Genomic DNA, 20,897 nt, shown 5'->3' with positions numbered 1-20,897 from the left:
ACACTTCGTCAAATAACCGCAGAAATCAATGTGGGACCTACGACGGACGTATCCGTTAAGACATTGCTGCGAAATTTGGATTCAATGGGCTATGGCAGCATACAATTGACGCGAGTGCCTTTGCTAACAGCACGACATTGGTTGCAGCGCCTCTCCTGGCTTCGGAAGCTAGATGACTGGAAAACCGTGGCCTGGACAGATGAGTCCCGACTTGTCGAGTCCATGCCACGTCGAGCTGCTGCATTATGCCTGCTAAAGGAGGCTCGACACTTTATTAGGATGAAACCCATGATTTTTGTCACTTCAGTATATGTTGGAGATACGTGAACTCGAAGGTGGGGAAACTGTTTGTGCTCTTACGGTGTGCACGCTTCCGGAACCAAGGCAGCATAAATGTTTGGTGTTTCAAGAGGCACAGCATGTAAGATTTATTCCGCATACAGGGAAAGCGGAAAAACATCACCCGCGAAGTCACAACTGTAACGAAAGTGTGTGTGCGTGATCGTGACGGACAATCAATGAACAGGATTGCGACGAAAAATAAAGGAGATGACAGTTTCAAAAGTCACTGCAGATCTGAATGTCGCACTCGCGATCCTGTGAGCACCAAAACAACAGATGGGAGCTCCATAAGCAGGGAACTGCAGGATGATCTGAAACTCCAAAACACTCTTCAGTGATGCAAATGCCGGTATACAGAAGACGTGGTGCCGAAGCCATAAAACCTGGAGTATTGAGAAATAGGAGAAAGTTACAGTTTTGAACATGGCTGTTACTCAACAACCGTATACAATTTTTAAACATAGGAATTTTACATGCAATCGGTTGCAAATAATTGTTTGAGACAATTGAAGTGGGTTCCGACTCTTACTGAGACTGACTTCATCAGAATGAAATTTTGAAGAATCGTAAAATTACTGGCAACGGCCTTGTCGCAGTGAATACACCGAAGTTAAGCGCTGTCGGGCGTGGCCGGCACTTGGATGGATGACCATCCTGGTCGCCATGCGTTGTTGCCAAATTCGGGGTGCACTCAGCCTCGTGATGCCAATTGAGGAGCTACTCGACCGAATAGTAGCGGCTCCGGTCAAAGAAAACCATCGTAACGATCAGCAGAGCGGTGTGTTGACCCCATGCCCCTCCTATCTGCATCCTCAGCTAAGGATGACGCGGCGGTCGGAAGGTCCCGATGGCCCACTTGTCGCCTGAAGACAGAGTGTGTAAAATTACTGCCCTAATTTCCTACCATTGCTTTTTCGCAATGGAATTTCACAATTCTTCAAAATTTCATTCTGATGAAGACACCCATACTGTCAAAATCTAGGTCAGTTGTATCATACAATTATATGCAACCAGTTGACTGTAAAATTCCAATGTTTTTTTTTTTTAAATAAAGAAGGAACTTTATTGGTCAGATAAGTCTTGTTTCACACTATTTCCAACTTCTGTTCGAATTTGTGTCCCAAGAGCGAAACATGGCTCGGTTTCGGTGATGATTTAGGCAGCCATTTAGTGGTGTTCCACGGGCTCCATACTTTCTCTGCAATGTCGCATTACTGCCAAGGATCATGTGACGATCTTTGCTGATCACGTCCACCTCATGGTACGAGGTGCGTTCAATAAATAACGCAACACATGTTTATATTCTGAAAGTGGATTGGTTTTATTCAGGATTCCAGTACACCACATTATTCTCCAATTTTTCTGACTACGAAACTCTGTTTATCTACATAATCCCTTTACAGGAAGGGCCTGTATGCCCTCATGGTACCACTGTACAGGTCGACGTCGGAGAAAACGTCATGCTGCATCACAAAAATTGTTACAATCAGCATCTTAACGCGCAAGTAGTTCCGTATAGATGGCCCTTCGTTGCTCTTTATACAATCCTGGCCATTAAAATTGCTACGCCACGAAGATGACGTGCTACAGACGCGGAAATTTAACCGACAGGAAGAAGATGCTGTGATATGCAGATGATTAGGATTTCAGAGCATTCACACAAGGTTGGCGCCGGTTGCGACACCTACAACGTGCTGACATGAGGAAAGTTTCCAACCGATTTCTCACACACAGACAGCAGTTGACCGGCGTTGCCTGATGAAACGTTGTTATGATGCCTCGTGTAAGGAGGAGAAAGTCGTACCATCATTTTCCGACTTTAATAAAGGTCGGATTGTAGCCTATCGCGATTGCGGTTTATCGTATCGCGACACAGCTGCTCGCGTTGGTCGAGATCCAATGACTGTTAGCAGAATATGGAATCGGTGGGTTCAGGAGGGTAATACGGAACGCCGCGCTGGATCCCAACGGCCTCGTATCACTAGCAGTCGAGATGACAGGCATCTTATCCGCATGGCTGTAACGGATCGTGCAGCCACGTCTCGATCCCTGAGTCAACAGGTGAGGACGTTTGCAAGACAACAACCATCTGCACGAACAGTTCGACGACGTTTGCAGCAGCATGGACTATCAGCTCGGAGACCATGGCCGCGGTTACCCTTGACGCTGCATCACAGACAAGAGCGCCTGCGATGGCGTACTCAACGACGAACCTGGGTGCACGAATGGCAGAACGTCATGTTTTCGGATGAATCCAGGTTCTGTTTACAGCATCATGATGGTCGCATCCGTGTTCGGTGACATCGCGGTGAACGCGCATTGGAAACGTGCATTCGTCATCGCCGTACTGGCATATCACCCGGCGTGATGGTATGGGGTACCATTGGTTACACGTCTCGGTCACCTCTTGTTCGCATTGACGGCACTTTGAACAATGGTCGTTACATTTCAGATGTGTTACGACTCGTGGCTCTACCCTTCATTCGATCCCTGCGAAACCCTACATTTCAGCAGGATAATGCACGACTGCATGTTGCAGGTCCTGTGCGGGCCTTTCTCGATACGAAAAATGTTCGACTGCTGCCCTGGCCAACACATTCTCCAGATCTCTCACCAACTGATAACGTCTGGTCAACGGTGGCCGAGCAACTGGCTCGTCACAATACGCCAGTCACTACTCTTGATGAACTGTGGTATCGTGTTGAAGCTGCATGGGCAGCTGTAGCTGTACACGCCATCCAAGCTCTGTTTGACTCAATGCCCAGGCGTATCAAGGCCTTTGTTACGGCCAGAGGTGGTTGTCCTGGGTACTGATTTCTCAGGATCTATGCACCCAAATTGCGTGAAAATGTAATCTCATGTAAGTTTTAGTATGATATATTTGTCCAATGAATACCCGTTTATCATCTGCATTTCTTCTTGGTAAAGCAATTTTAATGGCCAGTAGTGTAGTCTTCTGTTAGGCGGCGAGGACCCCAGAGGGCACACACCTTTGAGTACCCGAAATGGTAGACGAGTGTACCAGCACTACCAACTGAGGCGTCCAGCTGTACAGCGAGTTGTTTGATTATGATCCGTCTGTCACCTTGAATGAGAGTGTCCGCACGTTCGTTAAAGGCGCTCAGTCTGGAACCGCGTGGCCGCTACGGTCGGAGGTTCGAATCCTGCCTCGGGCATGGATGTGTGTGATGTCCTTAGGTTAGTTACGTTTAAGTAGTTCTAAGTTCTAGGGGACTGATGACCATAGATGTTAAGTCCCATAGTGCTCAGAGCCATTTGAACCATTTTTTTGTCCGCACGTTCCAACATTGCAGGAGTCACACCTGTGTGTGGTCGGCATGCACGTGGGAGAGAGGACAGGTTTGCGCGATCTTATTGCGATGATGACAGACACCTCTCCCAACAACTCAGCGTGGTTTTGTTCACTGCTAGATTTCCGTAGACATTCTGCAAGTGCTTACGAATATCTGCGATCTTCTTGTTCCCCACCAAAAGAAGTTGAACCACAGCTCTCTGCATTGAACGCACTTCCGTTACAGACGCCACTTTGGACGCTACATTTAGCACCGCCACCTATGGGAACTCAATGAAACCGTGGGAGCTGAAGCGGGAACATGGCTCGCAACAAATTATCCTTTTTTTCAACTGAAACTGGCCTAGAAAAAAAAGTGTTACATTATTCATTGAACTACCCTCGTCCAATGTTTGTTTCCCAATGGTGGTGCATCTACATCTACATCTACATCTACATCTATACTCTGTAAGCCATCCAACGGTGTGTGGCAGAGGGCACTTTACGTGCCACTATCATTACCTCCCTTTCCTGTTCCTGTCGCGTATGGTCCGCCGGAAGAACGACTGCCGGAAAGCCTCCGTGAGCGCTCGAATCTCTCTAATTTAACATTCGTGATCTCCTCGGGAGGTATAAGTAGGGGGAAGCAATATATTCGATACCTCATCCAGAAACGCACCCTCTCGAAACCTGGACAGCAAGCTACACCGCGATGCAGTCTGCCACTTGAGTTTGCTAAACCTCTCCGTAACGCTATCACGCTTATCAAATAACCCTGTGACGAAACGCGCCGCTCTTCTTTGGACCTTCTTTATCTCCTCTGTCAACCCGACCTGGTACGAATCCTACACTGATGAGCAATACGCAAGTATAAGTCGAACGAGTGTTTTGTAAGCCACCTCCTTTGTTGATGGAGATGACAGGGGCCCCGTTGACGTAACTCGCATCGTCGAGGATTGATTTTATCAGCTTGAAGGTGAACTGTCGCATTTCCCCAGACAACCATAGCCACCAAGTTTTAGAATTATTTAGTCTCTGCGTTCTACTTTGGAGAAACTTGCGACTCTTTTGCAGGAAGAATTTGTAAGTTTCTGTTGAAAACCGTCAGGAACTGTATTGATCCATTTATAGGCAACTGGAAGCTGTTTTGAGTGCCACCAGTTTTCGTAAACCTTACTAGAGACGGCAAGTATTGTGTTTTTGATATTTCTATTTTTTTCTCCACCCCGTATGTAATTTCATTATTTGCTAGCCTTCCTGATGTTGAAATTTCAATGGCCGGCAATCCTATCCACTCTTGCACACTGCCTTAAGATACGGGTAGTAAGCCGTAACTGCACAAGAGCGCCGTACACATTTCCGCGCAGGCCTGACTTGTTACCGGGGACAATGTTCATCAGGGACCAAGGTGGCTGCAAATGGAAGTTTCAGCAAAGAGGCTGCGCGATGAGCGGTGCCATTTGGCGGCCCTCATGAAGCTGCATGCAGACGAGCTCATCGCGCCAGCTATGCGGGTCACACACCTCGCGCAGTGGGCTGCCCGGCCGGCCACGTGGACACGGGGGACGCGCGCACTTGCACTCGCCGGTGGCCGTTTCCTTAATGAAGGGATCGATACCCTGCTGTCAGGTGCTGTCGTTTTAATTAAATTCTCTGCCTCGAACGTTAATTGCGACTAAGTATCTGAAATCTTTAGTTCCACGTCGTTTCTGCCCCTTCATTAGCTTCATTTTTCACTCTTCTGGCTCTTCGCAACAGCAGAGAACGGAGCTCTCGCTTTTGGGAAGGGCGGTGGCGGCAGTGCGGAGCGGGTGGGGGACACAGTACCACGGGAGAAGCTTGTTTGGAATTCTGTTTCCGAAGTAAGCGCGCGGCGCTGTACGTGATGATGAAAGCGGCTTTGAAAATACGGTGGTACTGTTTGAGTGGATTATCCACTCAAAGGAACCAGACTTGGATCGTCACTGATGTCATCCGAGAGCTCGTACAGCGCTATGGGCACTCGATACAAATCATTAGCGACAGTGACTTAAACAAAAATAAAAATTCTGATGTAATGATCACACAGAAATGAGGTTTTGTTTCTGTATTCCACGTGTGTCTACAGTGTGTATCATAATTAATGGCGAAAGCTAATGCTGAAGAAAGAACACGATAACAGAAGTGACATATTTCCTGCAAACATGATCCAATAACTAGCCGTTTATGATATAAAGGAAAGTATTTGATTAAAAGATGCCACTAGTTTTATTATCAAATATTGTCCTAGTTAGCACAAATTAGTAAACCTCCGAGTCTTATGAGAATCGAGCGTCAGTGCACAAAACAGCTTCAAACGTCAGATTGCTTTACAAATGAGTTAATGTGTTAAATATTTGATATTAAACATGATAGCACGAAAAAGTTTAGAAAAGTTTGAAATTGTGTTTAGCGGTTGTTGGAAGTCACTAAATGGTCTCATTCTCAAATAGGCCTACTGGATGAATGTACGAGTAGTCGGATAATTTGCGAGTATTGAGCTACGCTGCCTCGAGACATAGAGGGCGAATCAGCTGCCCCTATGGGTTTATGCAACCCACAACGCCTTGAAATACCACAAGAAAAATTCTCATATTCTCACCTTCACTAAGAGCAAACTGTTAGTCCTACAGAAAAAATGAACACGACCTTTCTGTAGGAAATTTAATGTATTTAAATTCTGTATGGGATGCATTTTCGCTAGATGCCACAGTTTTCGAATTATTCAACAAAAACGTACGAACGTGTGTTTCTTGAATAACTTGAAAACTGTGGCCAATACAAAATTTAACTATGTTACATTTCCTGCAAAGAGGTACTATTCATTTTTCTGTGGCATTAATAGTTTGCGAGTAATAGTAGCGAGTGAGAGAATATGAAAATGTCTTACATGGTTTCTGAAGGTGTTGCAGGTTGCATAAAATCTATAGGTAGTGGCAGCTGAATGAACTTTTATATACAGTTCCTAACTGTAACATTAGTTAAACCTTTAATGTAAGACTACCTCTTAATGAGCAGATTATGATAGTATTTTAAACTTTTAAATTCAGTCAATTTTTATATGAAATATTGCCCCTGGAAGCCTTTAAGAAGACAACCTGAAACTGGGACAATGAACTATGAAGCATGAATAATGAACTGGGCTAGTTTGTTAGTATAGATGTATCAGAAATATAAGCTTTTAGAATAATTCCTCATCTAATTTTGCTCAAATTTCATCCATTCTCTACCTTACACAACAGGTGCAATACTATTTCAGCAAGTTACTTGTTCCCATTTAATCTTCACTCAGACCCCTTGTAAGCGGTGTCCCACAAGTTGTCTTCTTATTTGGGTATAATACTAATCTCGTTGCTGCAGTGTACTTTCAAGCACCCCTCTACAATCTAGTGAATCAGTTCGCTGCATCAGTTCTCAAACCGTATCAATGGGGCTGCTGTACATTTAACTTTGCGGATGACCCCAAGTAGAAAAGTCAAGAGTACTGAGGTCAGGTGATCTCGGAGGCAGAAGTACGGGCCCTGATCAGCCTCTCGATCAACAAAATTGGCACATTACGCTGTGAAAGGCGGGCAGCACATCGATTCAACAATTTATGTGCCAAAGTGTTGAGGTTCAACATGGCGAACATTGATGTTTGTATGATCTACGAGATGTTTAATAATGATTACCCGCTATTCTCATGATCATCTGCTATCATAGAGGGGCCTGAACATACTGTAACGTAACAGAGACATCGATTGCAAATAAAATTAGACCGGTAAGTACAAATGAAGGCCTCATCCACGCTGTTGTTGTTGTGGTCTTCAGTCCCGAGACTGGTTTGATGCAGCTCTCCATGCTACTCTATCCTGTGCAACCTTTTTCATCTCCCAGTACTTACTGCAACCTACATCCTTCTGAATCTGCTCAGTGTATTCATCTCTTGGTCTCCCTCTACGATTTTACCTTCCACGCTGCCCTCCAATGCTAAATTTGTGATCCCCTGATGCCTCAGAACATGTCCTACCAACCAGTCCCTTCTTCTTGTCAAGTTGTGCCACTAACTCCTCTTCTCCCCAATTCTATTCAATACCTCCTAATTAGTTATGTGATCTACCCATCTAATCTTCAGCATTCTTCTGTAGCACCACATTTCGAAAGCTTCTATTCTCTTCTTGTCCAAATTATTTATCGTCCATGTTTCACTTCCATACATGGCTACACTCCATAAAAATACTTTCAGAAACGACTTCCTGACACTTAAATCTATACTCGATGTTAACAAATTTCTCTTCTTCAGAAACGCTTTGCCATTGCCAGTCTACATTTTATATCCTCTCTACTTCGACCATCATCAGTTATTTTGCTCCCAAATAGCAAAACTCCTTTACTACTTTAAGTGTCTCATTTCCTAATCTAATTCCCTCAGCATCACCCGACTTGATTCGGCTGCATTCCATTATCCTCGTTTTGTTTTTGTTGATGTTCATCTTATATCCTCCTTTCAAGAAACTGTCCATTCCGTTCAACTGCTCTTCCAAGTCCCTTGCTGTCTCTGACAGAATTACAATGTCATCCACACTACAAAAATATAGTGATAAATATTGTTCGCGAAAAAGAGAGACGGAGTCTTGAATCTCATTCGAGGAAATTTTCTTATGAAACGAAGAGGACACTTTTTCTGTTGTAGCTGCGTGATAGAAAATTTTAAGACGTTAGACTGTTTGATGAGCTGTGGTTCGGTAATGTCAGTGAGTAATATGATGGGCGCTTTTATAATTATCAGGGTAGCGATGTACGGCGTCCTGGCCTCTAGAATGCCAATATGATGGGAGACTACACTTTATCACTTCAACGAGATGTGGAAACTCATCGTCTAAAAAACCTGCGTTAGATGCTTTAAGAGTGAAACTATAATACACTGCTTGGTAAAAAAAAAAAAAAAAAAAAATCGAAGCACCGAAAAGGGGAGGAGGAAACGAAATGAAATTTCTCATGCTGATTGCATATGTCATGTTGTTACAGTCATTACAGAATAGAGTCAACTTTAAAAACCACCTGGCGCCATGGGCGCAATTACCAGTATGACATTTCAACACCTCTGGCCGGATGCATGCACTGATTCGGTCGAGAAAGTTGTCATTGTAGCCTCTATTGGAGCAAACCGGCCTCAGTGGTTATAATTGATCCTTGATATGGCCTTGGAATAGATTTGACTTTCCAGTAGGTGCCACACGTGTCCTACAGGGGACCTAGCTGGCCATGGGAGTACCTCAGTCTCAAGCAGATGGTTCACTGAGGCACATGCAATGTGTCGACGAGATTGTCCTGTTGTCTAAAGACACCATGATACTGACGCATGAGAAGTAACACGTGGGCAGGCACCGTTCAGTGGTCCCTCAGTCAATACCTGCCTTTGATCTGAAATCATACTCGATGGCTTCCCACACCATGATACCAGGAGTAGCACACCTCTGCTTTTTTTTTTAATTTTTTAAATGAACACACTGCATTTTGAGTGCATCGTTTTTTATTTACTTACGAGTGGTTGACTTTGCATAATAGGCCGAAACATAGGTCGTAATTAAATAAACGAAAATAAGTCAAATAACAGTGCGTTCATTTAAAAATTATTGTACGACTGTTGCTCAGCAACATCATAAACAGCTCTGCTTCTCCGAAGCACTGGAATAAAGGGACATTTCCCCAGGTTGTCGCCATACACGCCGGCGATGGTTATCCGGGGTACTGCAGAACCATTATTTTACTGCCTAGGTAGCAGAATTCCTTAACTTCATCGACTTTGTGACCATCAATCCCGATGTTAAGTTTCTCGCTGTTCTCATTTCTGCTACTTCTCATTACTTTCGTCTTTCTTCGATTTACTCTCAGTCCATACACTGTACTCATTAGACTGTCCATACCAATCATCAGATCATTTAATTCTTCTCACTTTCACTCAGAATAGCAATGTCATCAGCGAATCGTGTCATTGATATCCTTTCACCTTTCTTTTATTTCCATTATTGCTTCTTCGATGTACAGATTGAAGAGTAAGGGCGAAAGACTACATCCCTGCCGTACACTCTTTTAATCCGAGCATTTCGTTCTAGGTCGTCCACTCTTATTATTCCCTGTTGGTTCTTCTACATATTGTACATTACCCGTCTATCCCTATAACTTACCTCTACTTTTTTCAGAATTTCGAACATCTTGCACCATTCTACATTGTCGAACGCTTTTTGGAGGGTACAGACCCTATAAACGTATCTTAATTTTTCTTTAGTCCTGCTTCCATTATCAATCGCAACGTTAGACTGGCCTTTCTCATGCCTTTACCTTTCCTAAAGCCAAACTGATTGTCATCTAACACATCCTCAAGTTTCTTTTCCAGTCTTCTGTATATTATTCTTACCAGCAACTTGGATGCATGAGTTCTTAAGCTGAATATGCTATAATTCTCGGTCTTGTCAGCTCTTGCAGGTCTTCGGCATGTGTGGATGATATTTTTCTGAAAGTCAGACGGTATATTGCCAGACTCATACAGTCAACATACCAACGTGAATAGTCGTTTTGTTGCCACTTCCCCTAATGATTTTAGAAATTGTGAGGGAATTTTATCGATCCCTTCTGCCTTATTTGTTCTTAAGTCCTCCAAAGCTCCCATAAATTCTGATTCTAATATTATATACCCAATCTCTTATAAATCGACTCCTGTTTCGTCTTCTATCACATCAGACAAATCTTCCCCCTCATAGAGGCCTTGAATGTACTCTTTCCACCTATCCGCTCTCTCAACTGCATTTAACAGTGGAATTCCGGTGTACTCTTAATGTTACCACCCTTGTTTTTAATTTCACCGAAGGTTCTTTTGACATTCCTATATGCTGAGTCAGTCCTTCCGACTATAATTTATTTTTGGATTTCTTCACATTTTTAATGCAGCCATTTTGCCTTAGCTTCCTTGCACTTCCTCTTTACTTCATTCCTCAGTGAGTTGTATTTCTGTATTCCTGAATTTCTCTGAATATATTTCTACTTCATTCTTTCATCGATCAGCTGTATTATTTTTTTCTGTTACCCATAGTTTTTTCGCAGTTACCTTCTTTGTACCTACGTTTCTCTTTCCAGCTTCTGTGACTGCTCTTTTTAGAGATCACCATTCCTCGTCAACTGTACTGTCTAGTGGACTATTCTTCATTGCTGTGTCTACAACCTTAAAGATCTTCAAGTGTATCTCGTCATTCCTTAGTAATTCCGTATCCCACTTCTTTGCCTATTGACTTTCGCTCACTAATCTTTTAAACTTCAGCTTACTCTTCATTACTACTACATTGTGATCGAAGTCTATATCTGCTCCGGGTACGCCTTACAATCCAGCATCTGATGTAATCTAACTGAAATCTTCCCGTATCACCCTGCCCTTTCCAAGTATACCTCCTCCTCTTGTGAATCATGAATAGAGTATTCGTTATTACTGGCTGAAACTTGCTACAGAACTCAATTAGTTTTTCTCCTCTGCCATTCCTTGTCTCAAGCCCATATTCTTCTATAACCTTCCTTCTACTCCTTCCCCTACAACTGCACTACAGTCCCCCATGACTATTAGACTTTCATCTCCCTCTGCGTATTGTATTACCCTTTCATTATCCTCACATACTTACTCTATCTCTTCATCTTCAGCTTGCGACTTCGGCATGGATACCTGAACTATTGTTGTCTGCGTTGGTTTGCTGTCGATTCTGACAAGAATAACCCTATCACTGAACTGTTCACAGTAACACTCTCTTTGCCCTACCTTCCTATTCATAACGAATACTACTCCCGTTACACCATTTTCTGCTGCTGTTGATACTACCCTATACTCATCTGATCAGAAATCCTTGTCTTCTTTCCATTTTACTTAGCTGACACCTGCTATATCTAGATTGAGCATTTCCCTTTTCAGATTTTCTATTTTTTTCTATCACGTTCAAGCTTCTGACATTCCACGCCCCGACTCGTAGAACGTTATCCTTCCGTTGATTACTCAATTTTTTAGGTAACCTCCTCCTTGGCATTGCCGGCCGGGGTGGCCGAGGGGTTCTAGGCGCTACAATCTGGAACCACGCGACCGCTACGGTCGCAGGTTCGAATCCTGCCTCGGGCATGGATGTGTGTGATGTCCTTAGGTTAGTTACGTTTAAGTAGTTCTAAGTTCTAGGGGACTGGTAACCTCAGATGCTAAGTCCCATAGTGCTCAGAGCCTCTTGAACCATTTTGAACCCCTTGGCAGTCCCCTCCTGGAGATCCGAATGCGGGACTATTCCGGAATGTTTTGCCAATGGAGAGATCATCATGACACTTTTCAATTACAGGTCACATTTCCTATGGATGCAGGTTATGTGTCTTTAATGTAGGGGTTTCCATTGCCTTCTGCATCCTCATGCCGTTGATTGTCGCTGATTCTTCCGCCTTTAAGGGCAGTTTCCCACCCCAAGGGTAAGAGAGTGCCCTGAACCTCTGTCCGCTCCTCTGCCTTCTTTGGCAAGGCCGTTGGCAGAATGTGGGTGACTTCTTATGACGTAAGTCTTCGGCCACCGATGCTGATTAATAATCAAAAATTAAGCGGTGGTGGGTTTCGAACCCGGTACCGAGGACCGTACCCTTAGACACCTAGACCACGGGGACCATATCCACCGCTTGCTCAGCAGGATGGCATCTACAAAGCAAGACAATGCAATTTGTCACACAGGTCACAGTGTACGTGCGTGGCTGGAAGAAGGCCCGGATGGGTCTACGGTATTCTCATGGCCACGAAACGCTCCGGATTTAAATCCCGTCGAAAATCTGTGTGACCACCGCGAGCGAGCTGTTCCCGCCATGGATGCCCGACCGAGAAATCTAGAGCAGCTGGTCACGTCACTGGAGTCGCCATGGCTCCACATCCCTGTCGTCACTTGCCAAGGTCTCATTTACTCTCATCCTGCACGACTCGAGCTGCAAAAGGTGGTTATTCAGGCTTGTGGCTGGTGGTCAAATTAACGTAACTGGACAGTGCATATCGTACCCGTCTTGGTAACAACACTAAATACGGACTACACTAATGTACAAATTTGCATTGATATCCGACCGTGTCTTCTGAATATACATCTACATCTACATGATTACTCTGCAATTCACATTTAAGTGCTTGGCAGAGGGTTCATCATCACAATCATACTATCTCTCTACCATTCCACTCCCGAACAGCGCGCGGGGAAAACGAACACCTAAACCTTTCTGTTCGAACTCTGATTCCTCTTATTTTATTTTGATGATCATTCCTACCTATGTAAGTTGGGCTCAACAAAATATTTTATCATTCGGAAGAGAAAGTTGGTGACTGAAATTTCGTAAATAGATCTCGCCGCGACGAAAAAAGTCTTTGCTTTAATGACTTCCATCCCAACTCGCGTATCATATCTGCCACACTCTCTCCCCTATTACGTGATAATACAAAACGAGCTGCCCTTTTTTGCACCCTTTCCATGTCCTCCGTCAATCCAATCTGGTAAGGATCCCACACCGCGCAGCAATATTCTAACAGAGGACGAACGAGTGTAGTGTAAGCCGTCTCTTTAGTGGACTTGTTGCATCTTCTAAGTGTCGTGCCAATGAAACGCAACCTTTGGCTCGCCTTCCCCACAATATTATCTATGTGGTCTTTCCAACTGAAGTTGTTCGTAATTTTAACACCAGGTACTTAGTTGAATTGACAGCCTTGAGAATTGTACTATTTATCGAGTAATCGAATTCCAACGGATTTTCTTTTGGAACTCATGTGGATCACCTCACACTTTTCGTTATTTAGCGTCAACTGCCACATGCCACACCATACAGCAATCTTTTATAAATCGCTTGGCAACTGATACTTGTCTTCGGATGACCTTGGTAAATTACAGCATCATCTAAGAGAACTTCTCAGATTGTCACCCAGGTCATTTATATAGATCAGGAACAGCAGAGGTCCCAGGACGCCTCCCTGGGGAACACCCGATATCACTTCAGTTTTACTCGATGATTTGCCGTCTATTACTACGAACTGCGACCTACCTGACAGGAAATCACGAATCTAGTCGCACAACTGAGACGATATCCCATGGGCCCGCAGCTTAATTAGAAGTCGCTTGTGAGGAACGGTGTCAAAAGCTTTCCGGAAATCTAGAAATACGGAATCAGCTTGAGATCCCCTGTCGATAGCGGCCATTACTTCGTGCGAATAAAGAGCTAGCTGCGTTGCACAAGAACGATGTTTTCTGAAACCATGCTTATTGCGTATCAGTAGATTGTTCCCTTCGAGGTGATTCATAATGTTTGAATACAGTATACGTTCCAAAACCCTACTGCAAACAGACGTCAATGATATAGGTCTGTAGTTCGATGGATTACTCCTACGATCCTTCTTAAACACTCGTGCTACCTGCGCAATTTTCCAATCTGTAGGTACAGGTCTATCTGTGAGCGAGCGGTTGTATATGATTGCTAAGTAGGGAGCTATTGTATCAGCGTTATCTGAAAGGAACCTAATCGGTATACAATCTGGACATGAAGACTTGCCCGTATCAAGCGATTTGAGTTGCTTCGCAACCCCTAAGGTATCTACTTCTAAGAAACTCATGCTAGCAGCTGTTCGTGTTTCAAATTCTGGAATATTCCATTCGTCTTCCCTGGTGAAGGAATTTCGGAAAACTGCGTTCAATAACTACGCTTTAGCGGCACAGTCGTCGGTAACAGTACCATCGGCACTTCGCAGCAAAGGTATTGACTGCGTCTTGCCGCTTGTGTACTTTACATACGACCATAATTTCTTCGGATTTTCTACCATATTTAGAGACAGTGTTTCGTTGTGGAACCTATTAAAGGCATCTCGCATTGAAGTGCGTGCCAAATTTCGCGCGTCCTTAAAATTTAGCCAATCTTCGGGATTTCGCGATCTTCTGAACTTCGCATGCTTTTTCCGTTGCCTCTGAAACAGCGTTCGGACCTGTTTTGTGTACCATGGGGGATCAGTTCCATCTCTTACCAATTTATGAGGTATGAATCTCTCAGTTGCTGTTGCTACTATATCTTTGAATTTGAGCCACATCTCGTCTACATTTGCATAGTCAGCTCGGAAGGAATGGAGATTGTCTCTTAGGAAGGCTTCTAGTGACACTTTATCCGCTTTTTTAAATAAAATTATTTTGTGTTTGTTTCTTTTTTATCAGCAGTGTATAAGTCAATGGACATATAATTGACGTGGAATAAAGAAGTCTTTTCGTGTTAAAACTTCAATAAAATCCTTGCTCATACTGGAAAATTTCGTTTCATTGTACGTATATTTTGCTTGTTTTCCAATTTATAACAAAGATGTACTTTGAGGAATGAAATGAAATGAACGTACAGCATTGTTGGCCCCATCCACGGAAGTTCGGTCGCCAAGTGCAAGTCTTATTTCGACGCCACATTGGACGACTTGCGCACCAGTGATGAGGATGAAATGATGATGTTAACGGAACACCCAGACCACGAGCGGAGAAATTCTCCAACCCGGCCGCGAATCGAACCCGGGCCCGCTGCCCGGGAGGCAAGCACGTTACCACCCATCCAAGCAGGCGGACTACTTTGAGAAAACTGTAAGTGACAGGAGAAAAACCTGACATCAAACATGGAATAAAAATGATGAAGCTATCACTTAACAATAAGTAAAACAGAAATGTTTTGTTAGCACGTGTAATAAAACAAGACTGAAGTTACGTCTCTGACGACGTAAATACGAGTCTTTTCATTGGCTCTGGAAACGTGTGAAAGTGGTGCAAGTAGTGTTTACAGAATGGTGCCTAGAAAGATCTTCGTGCGAAGCAGTTCTTCTTGGTCGCCGTTCTCAGCGGAGCCAGTGCTCCCCAATTACTGATGAAAGTGATCGTTAACTGATCATTAAAACTTCCGCGCTCCGCTCTACTGTGTAAAGTGTCTAGCGGGAACTTTCCCCTAACTTCTTCACAATGGAGAAAATAACGAAATGAGTGTCAGCAGAATTTAGATGTTCGAGAGTGACACAATATCTTATCTCTCTAAGACTTACTAAACGTATTGATGGCACTTTTGAATGGCTGGATGTTGTTGTCACGGCGTTTTAGGAAAACCCAGCACCTAGTTTCAGATTCTGTCATATACTCCAAAATTCATATTTTTTAGGAATCCCCGGAAGCTGCTTTTATAAAAGTAGCACATAAGCTTGGAAATAGATTTACCGAGAAAATTTTCATTAGCATTAATTGGGTTAGTTGAAACTTGAAAATCACGCAACCCACTATTCACGGGAACGTAAGCGTTTGGTGTATGGATCATTTCTTCAGTCGTTGTTTCGTTCGTGCATTAAGGAAACCACTTCCCAGGTGTCCAATCCATTTAGTGCCTCAGTATTCTGCTTCGTAATTCTCTACGACCCTACTGTATCTCACCCACTTCCTGAAACAAGCTGTTCTAGTGTTGCTGTTTCTTCCTAGCCACCACAAAGGAGGATCGCCGTATTGTGCACGAAGTATAAACCTCTTCACGTTTTTGCGCCCGCCATCCGAGAACAGGTGATGGATCCTGGTACGTTCCGTGTAATTTCACACCGTAGGTCGGAGTCTACACTCTTCTTCCATCTTCTTTTGCTTACGCCATTATCCAGCAGTTAGCAGGGTCGGCGTGGTTACAATAGGATTTGGCAAGGTTAATTGGAAGGGGTGGCCGGATGCCCTTCCTGCTGCCACCCGATACTCCCCCCCCCCCCCCCCCCGGAGGAATCAGTGTACCCCAGCTGTCTGCGTCTGGTGTAGTTCTTGAAATAGTGCAAACGTGTTTCAAATGTCTGCAAGTCGTGTAACTGAGGCAGAACGTGGGGACCAGCCCGGTATTCACCAAGGGGAATGTGGAAAACCGCATGAAAACCATATCCAGGCTCGCCAGTACACCGGCCCTCGTCGTTAATCCGCCGGCCGGATTCGATCCGGGGCCGGTGCCCCTACCCGAGTCGAGGAACTGCGCATTAGCGCTCACGGCTAATCAGGCGGGTGGGTCGGACTCTACACTATGATCCCGACACCCCCAAAACTATACGTTTCTCATATTAGGTGCACTGGTGCTGCCACCTACTGCCAGGTAGTCCGTATCAGCGACCTCAGTAGTCTTTAGACATCGTGAGAGACCAGAATGGGACGCTCCACAGAACGTATGGACTTCGAACGTGGGCAGGTGATTGGGTGTCACTTGTGTCATACGTCCGTACGTGAGATTTTCACACTCCTAAATATCCCTAGGTCCACTGTTTCCGATGTGATAGTCAATTGGAAACGTGAAGGGACACGTACAGCACAAAAGCGTACAGGCCGACCTCGGCTGTTGACTGACAGAGACCACCGACATTTGAAAAGGGTCTTAATGTGTAATATACATGCATCTATCCAGACCATCGCACAGGAATTCCAAATTGCATCAGGTTCCACTGCAAGTACTATGAGAAAACTTGGATTTCATGGTCGAGCGGCTGCTCATACACCACACATCTCGCCGGTAAATGCCAAACGACGCCTCGCTTGGTGTAAGGAGCGTAAACATTGGACGAGTGAATGTTGGAAAAACATTGTGTGGAGCGATGAATCACGGTACACAATGTGGCAATCCGATGGCAGGGTGGGGGTGCGGCGAATGCCCGGTGAACTTTATCTGCCAGCGTGTGCAGTGCCAACAGTAAAATTAGGAGGCGATGGTGTGATGGTGTGGTCGTGTTTGTCATGGAGGGGGCTTGGATCCCTTGTTGTTTTGCGTATCACTATCACAGCATAGGCCTACTTTGATGTTTTAACTACCTTCTTGCGTCCCACAGTTGAAGAGCAATTCGGGGACGGCGATTGCATCTTTCATCATGGTAGAGCACCTGTTCATAATGCACGGCCTGTGGCGGAGGGGCTACACGACAATACCATCCCTGTAATGGACTGGCCTGCACATAGTCCTGAGCTGAATCCTATAGAACACCTTTGGGATGTTTTGGAACGCCGACTTCGTGCCAGGCCTCGCCGACTGATATCGATACCTTTCCTCAGTGCAGCACTCCGTGAAGAATTGGCTGCCATTCCCCAACAAGCCTTCCAGCACCTGATTGAACGTATGCCTACGAGAGTGGAAGTTGTCATCAAGGCTAAGGGTGGGTCAACACCATATTGAATTTCAGCATCACCAATGGATCTCGCCACGAATTGTAACTCATTGTCAGCCAGGTGTACGGATACTTTTGATCACATAATGTAGCAGCAGGCTGCAGGTTGCGTTTGGGGTATTACTGTGACCGGAAAGCAAGGACTACTGATCAATGGCGTCGTACTGTGCTCAGCGACGAATCTCGCTGTTGCAGTACTCCGAGTGGTCATGGTCAGCGACTGTGGCGGCGACCTGGGAAAAGGTCACTCTCGTCCAATGTGGTGATGCTCCTGACGTCATAGTGTGGGTAGCATCAGATCTCGGCTAGTAGTTACTGAGAGAAGTCCGACAGCACAACAGTACGTTCCGGACATATGACATCCTAATGTGTTACTTCTCATGCGACATAATCATGGCGCAGTTTTTCAATAGAATAGTGTTCGTGCACATATGGCACATGTCTCTGTGAACTTTCTGTGCGATGCTGAGATACTCCCGTGGCCAATAAGATCAGCTGGTTTCTCCCCATCGGAACAAGTGTGTGGCACCAGCCGGACATCAACTCTGCCCCAGTGTCAGTATCAACTTTTTTTTAATTTAACAAAGAAATTCGTCAAACAGCCGAAGTTCTTTCATTTTATTTTCGCTGCCATTTTCGGCAATTCATTGTGACATCTTCAGTCCCCATATGCGCCTCTCAAATATAATCGATATTGGCATACTCATTTTCCAATTTCATGGGCCGGCCGCGGTGGTCTAGCGGTTCTGGCGCTGCAGTCCGGAACCGCGGGACTGCTACGGTCGCAGGTTCGAATCCTGCCTCGGGCATGGGTGTGTGTGATGTCCTTAGGTTAGTTAGGTTTAAGTAGTTCTAAGTTCTAGGGGACTTATGACCTAAGCTGTTGAGTCCCATAGTGCTCAGAGCCATTTGAACCATTTGAACCAATTTCATGGGACGATACTCATTTTCCAATTTCAGTCAAATATTCTAAGGCAGAACTTGAGGATTCACGACATCCAGAAACATGTAGCCACAGTATGCCAATATAGATTATTTCTGAGAGGTGCATTTGGGGCTTGAAGACGGCATAATGAATTGCTGAAACTGGTAGCGAAATTAAAATAAAAGGACGTATCAATTTGCACGGCTTGCCGGCGAATTTCTTTGTTAAATATTTGACCAGCCTCCATCCCATGTCCACAAAGGATCAGCAGAGACTGTTACAACATTTGCGGCCAAGCTTGCCTCAAGAGAGGTCACAAAGACTTTATGAGTTCCTTCCCAACAGAGTCAGTGCTCGCATCCATGCCACGGGAAGTGCAACGTTATACTGATAAGTGGGCTCTTACTACCAAGTTTTTTGTAAATTTCACACGATTTTGTAATCACGGAAGTGACATTACATATCTTCTCAACCCGTGACGTTTGGTTTAGTTCACTCCTCCCCTTCGAGCTGCTTCACCTTTTTTGTCAGGTGCTATAAATGCACTTAAATCAAGTGAATGGATAGACGTGGATACTAATGACGATGCAGTCATGAAATAAAATATATGCAACAAATTCAGATTTTTAGAGTCTGCAAATTAATGAGTACCTCGTGGTGAATGAAAAATTAGCGGAACGGGAGCCGCTTTTCGTGAGCATATCTCCGTCTGACACAAATTTTCGTTCGTCACGACATATTTATTAAATAGCAGAAAGGATATTTGCAAGCAACGTTTCCCTCTCTGCCTATTCCTACTTCGAAGTAAACAGATTTAAATTCCAAAACGCACCTGCGATACCGTTCAAATACAAACGACATACCAGTTAGTGTTTTCGATAAGTACTAGTAATTCAGATATAGTGTTACCTGGAGCTTACACACTGGCACTACTGACTGTAACTGTGTCACGTGCATACGATCATTTTCTGAAAACGTTACAAAAACGTCCATATTGCCAAGGACGTATTTCAGGCTTGGCTTGTTTGTTTCCCTTCTGTGACAGGGTGTCAAAACACTCTATGAAGTTGTCGTCAATGAACTCGCTTAACAATTTATTTTACTCAATTTATTGTACACACAAATAAATGACCACAATAAAATACAAATACTGATCGAAAGATTGCAATTTGAGATACAACAATATCTGTGAAAAATGAAAGTTAATTTTCTGAGCGAATCATTTGTTCGTCATTTTAGGTACTAGTCTGCTATCTTCCCGATATAGGTTGCTTGAAGCATCTGCCAAAACGTCTTCTGTTTTATCACGTACTAGTGCGACACGGTCACACGCATGAGAATTCTATTAGAATCAAAAATCGTTAATGTTCATAAAAGGGGGTGACAAGTTGTCAGTAAGCAGTTGGGTCCAAATTTCTGAACTTAGATACTGTGTTTGACAGCTGTCAGCAAATGCTTAGCGCGGAATCGCTTTAGTCACCGTCGTCATACGCAACGTCTGCGTCCTTTCAGTGCTAATTTAATCTCCTCTATCGCTATTGCTTCCGATGCCTAAAGTACAAACTATATTTCAAATCGATAAGAGGGAACGGCTACACTAAAGCTACTGAAATGTGAGTTTATAAACTTTGCGGATCCTAGAAAGTTAAAACACTATAAACACTCAGCCACAATAGCCAATAATTACAGTTTAGCGACTATTAATACAGATATATTTGACACATATTGCAGATATAAGATGATTGCGAGGCTGTTTGTCTCAACAAATAGAGGAAGCCACCTACTTACAAATAACAGTTCCAGATTTGAGAGCAGTTTGTAGTTTTCGTTACCTGAAATTGAGAAAGAAATATATGTTGTTAATCTGGTGAAATGTGAATGTTACATCTAAGCTACAGTTATCACATTCAAGAAAAGTAAAATCTCACAAAAGGCATTTTACCTTTGCACACAAAACATAACAGACTCTTAGCAGTTTAACTTCTAACAAAACGTATCCTCTAATTGGAGAGAAATCTGTATCCTACTTATCAATTAAGGTGCCTTAAAGCGACGTGCTCTTCATAGAAGGAATACTATAGGTCTCACAGGCTAGATGACACATAATTTCTCCACCCCAATCTCCCTCTACC

The 20,897-nt window shown here is 44.1% G+C and overlaps 1 protein-coding gene across 1 annotated transcript in view; it reads right to left on the bottom strand.

Moving 5' to 3' along the window:
* Positions 1-20,587, bottom strand: part of LOC126162822 (diuretic hormone 45) — a 459,467-nt gene extending 438,880 nt beyond the window's left edge. Inside the window, exon 1 of the mRNA XM_049919572.1 lies at positions 20,554-20,587. The gene's annotated coding sequence lies outside the window, so the exon portion shown is untranslated. The remainder of the gene's footprint in view (positions 1-20,553) is intronic.
* Positions 20,588-20,897: the final 310 nt, after the last annotated feature.

Source organism: Schistocerca cancellata, chromosome 2 (genome assembly GCF_023864275.1).
Source record: "Schistocerca cancellata isolate TAMUIC-IGC-003103 chromosome 2, iqSchCanc2.1, whole genome shotgun sequence".
NCBI lineage: Eukaryota > Metazoa > Arthropoda > Insecta > Orthoptera > Acrididae > Schistocerca > Schistocerca cancellata.
Note: the sequence above shows the minus strand (reverse complement) of the source record. Positions and strands in the feature narration are given on the sequence as shown.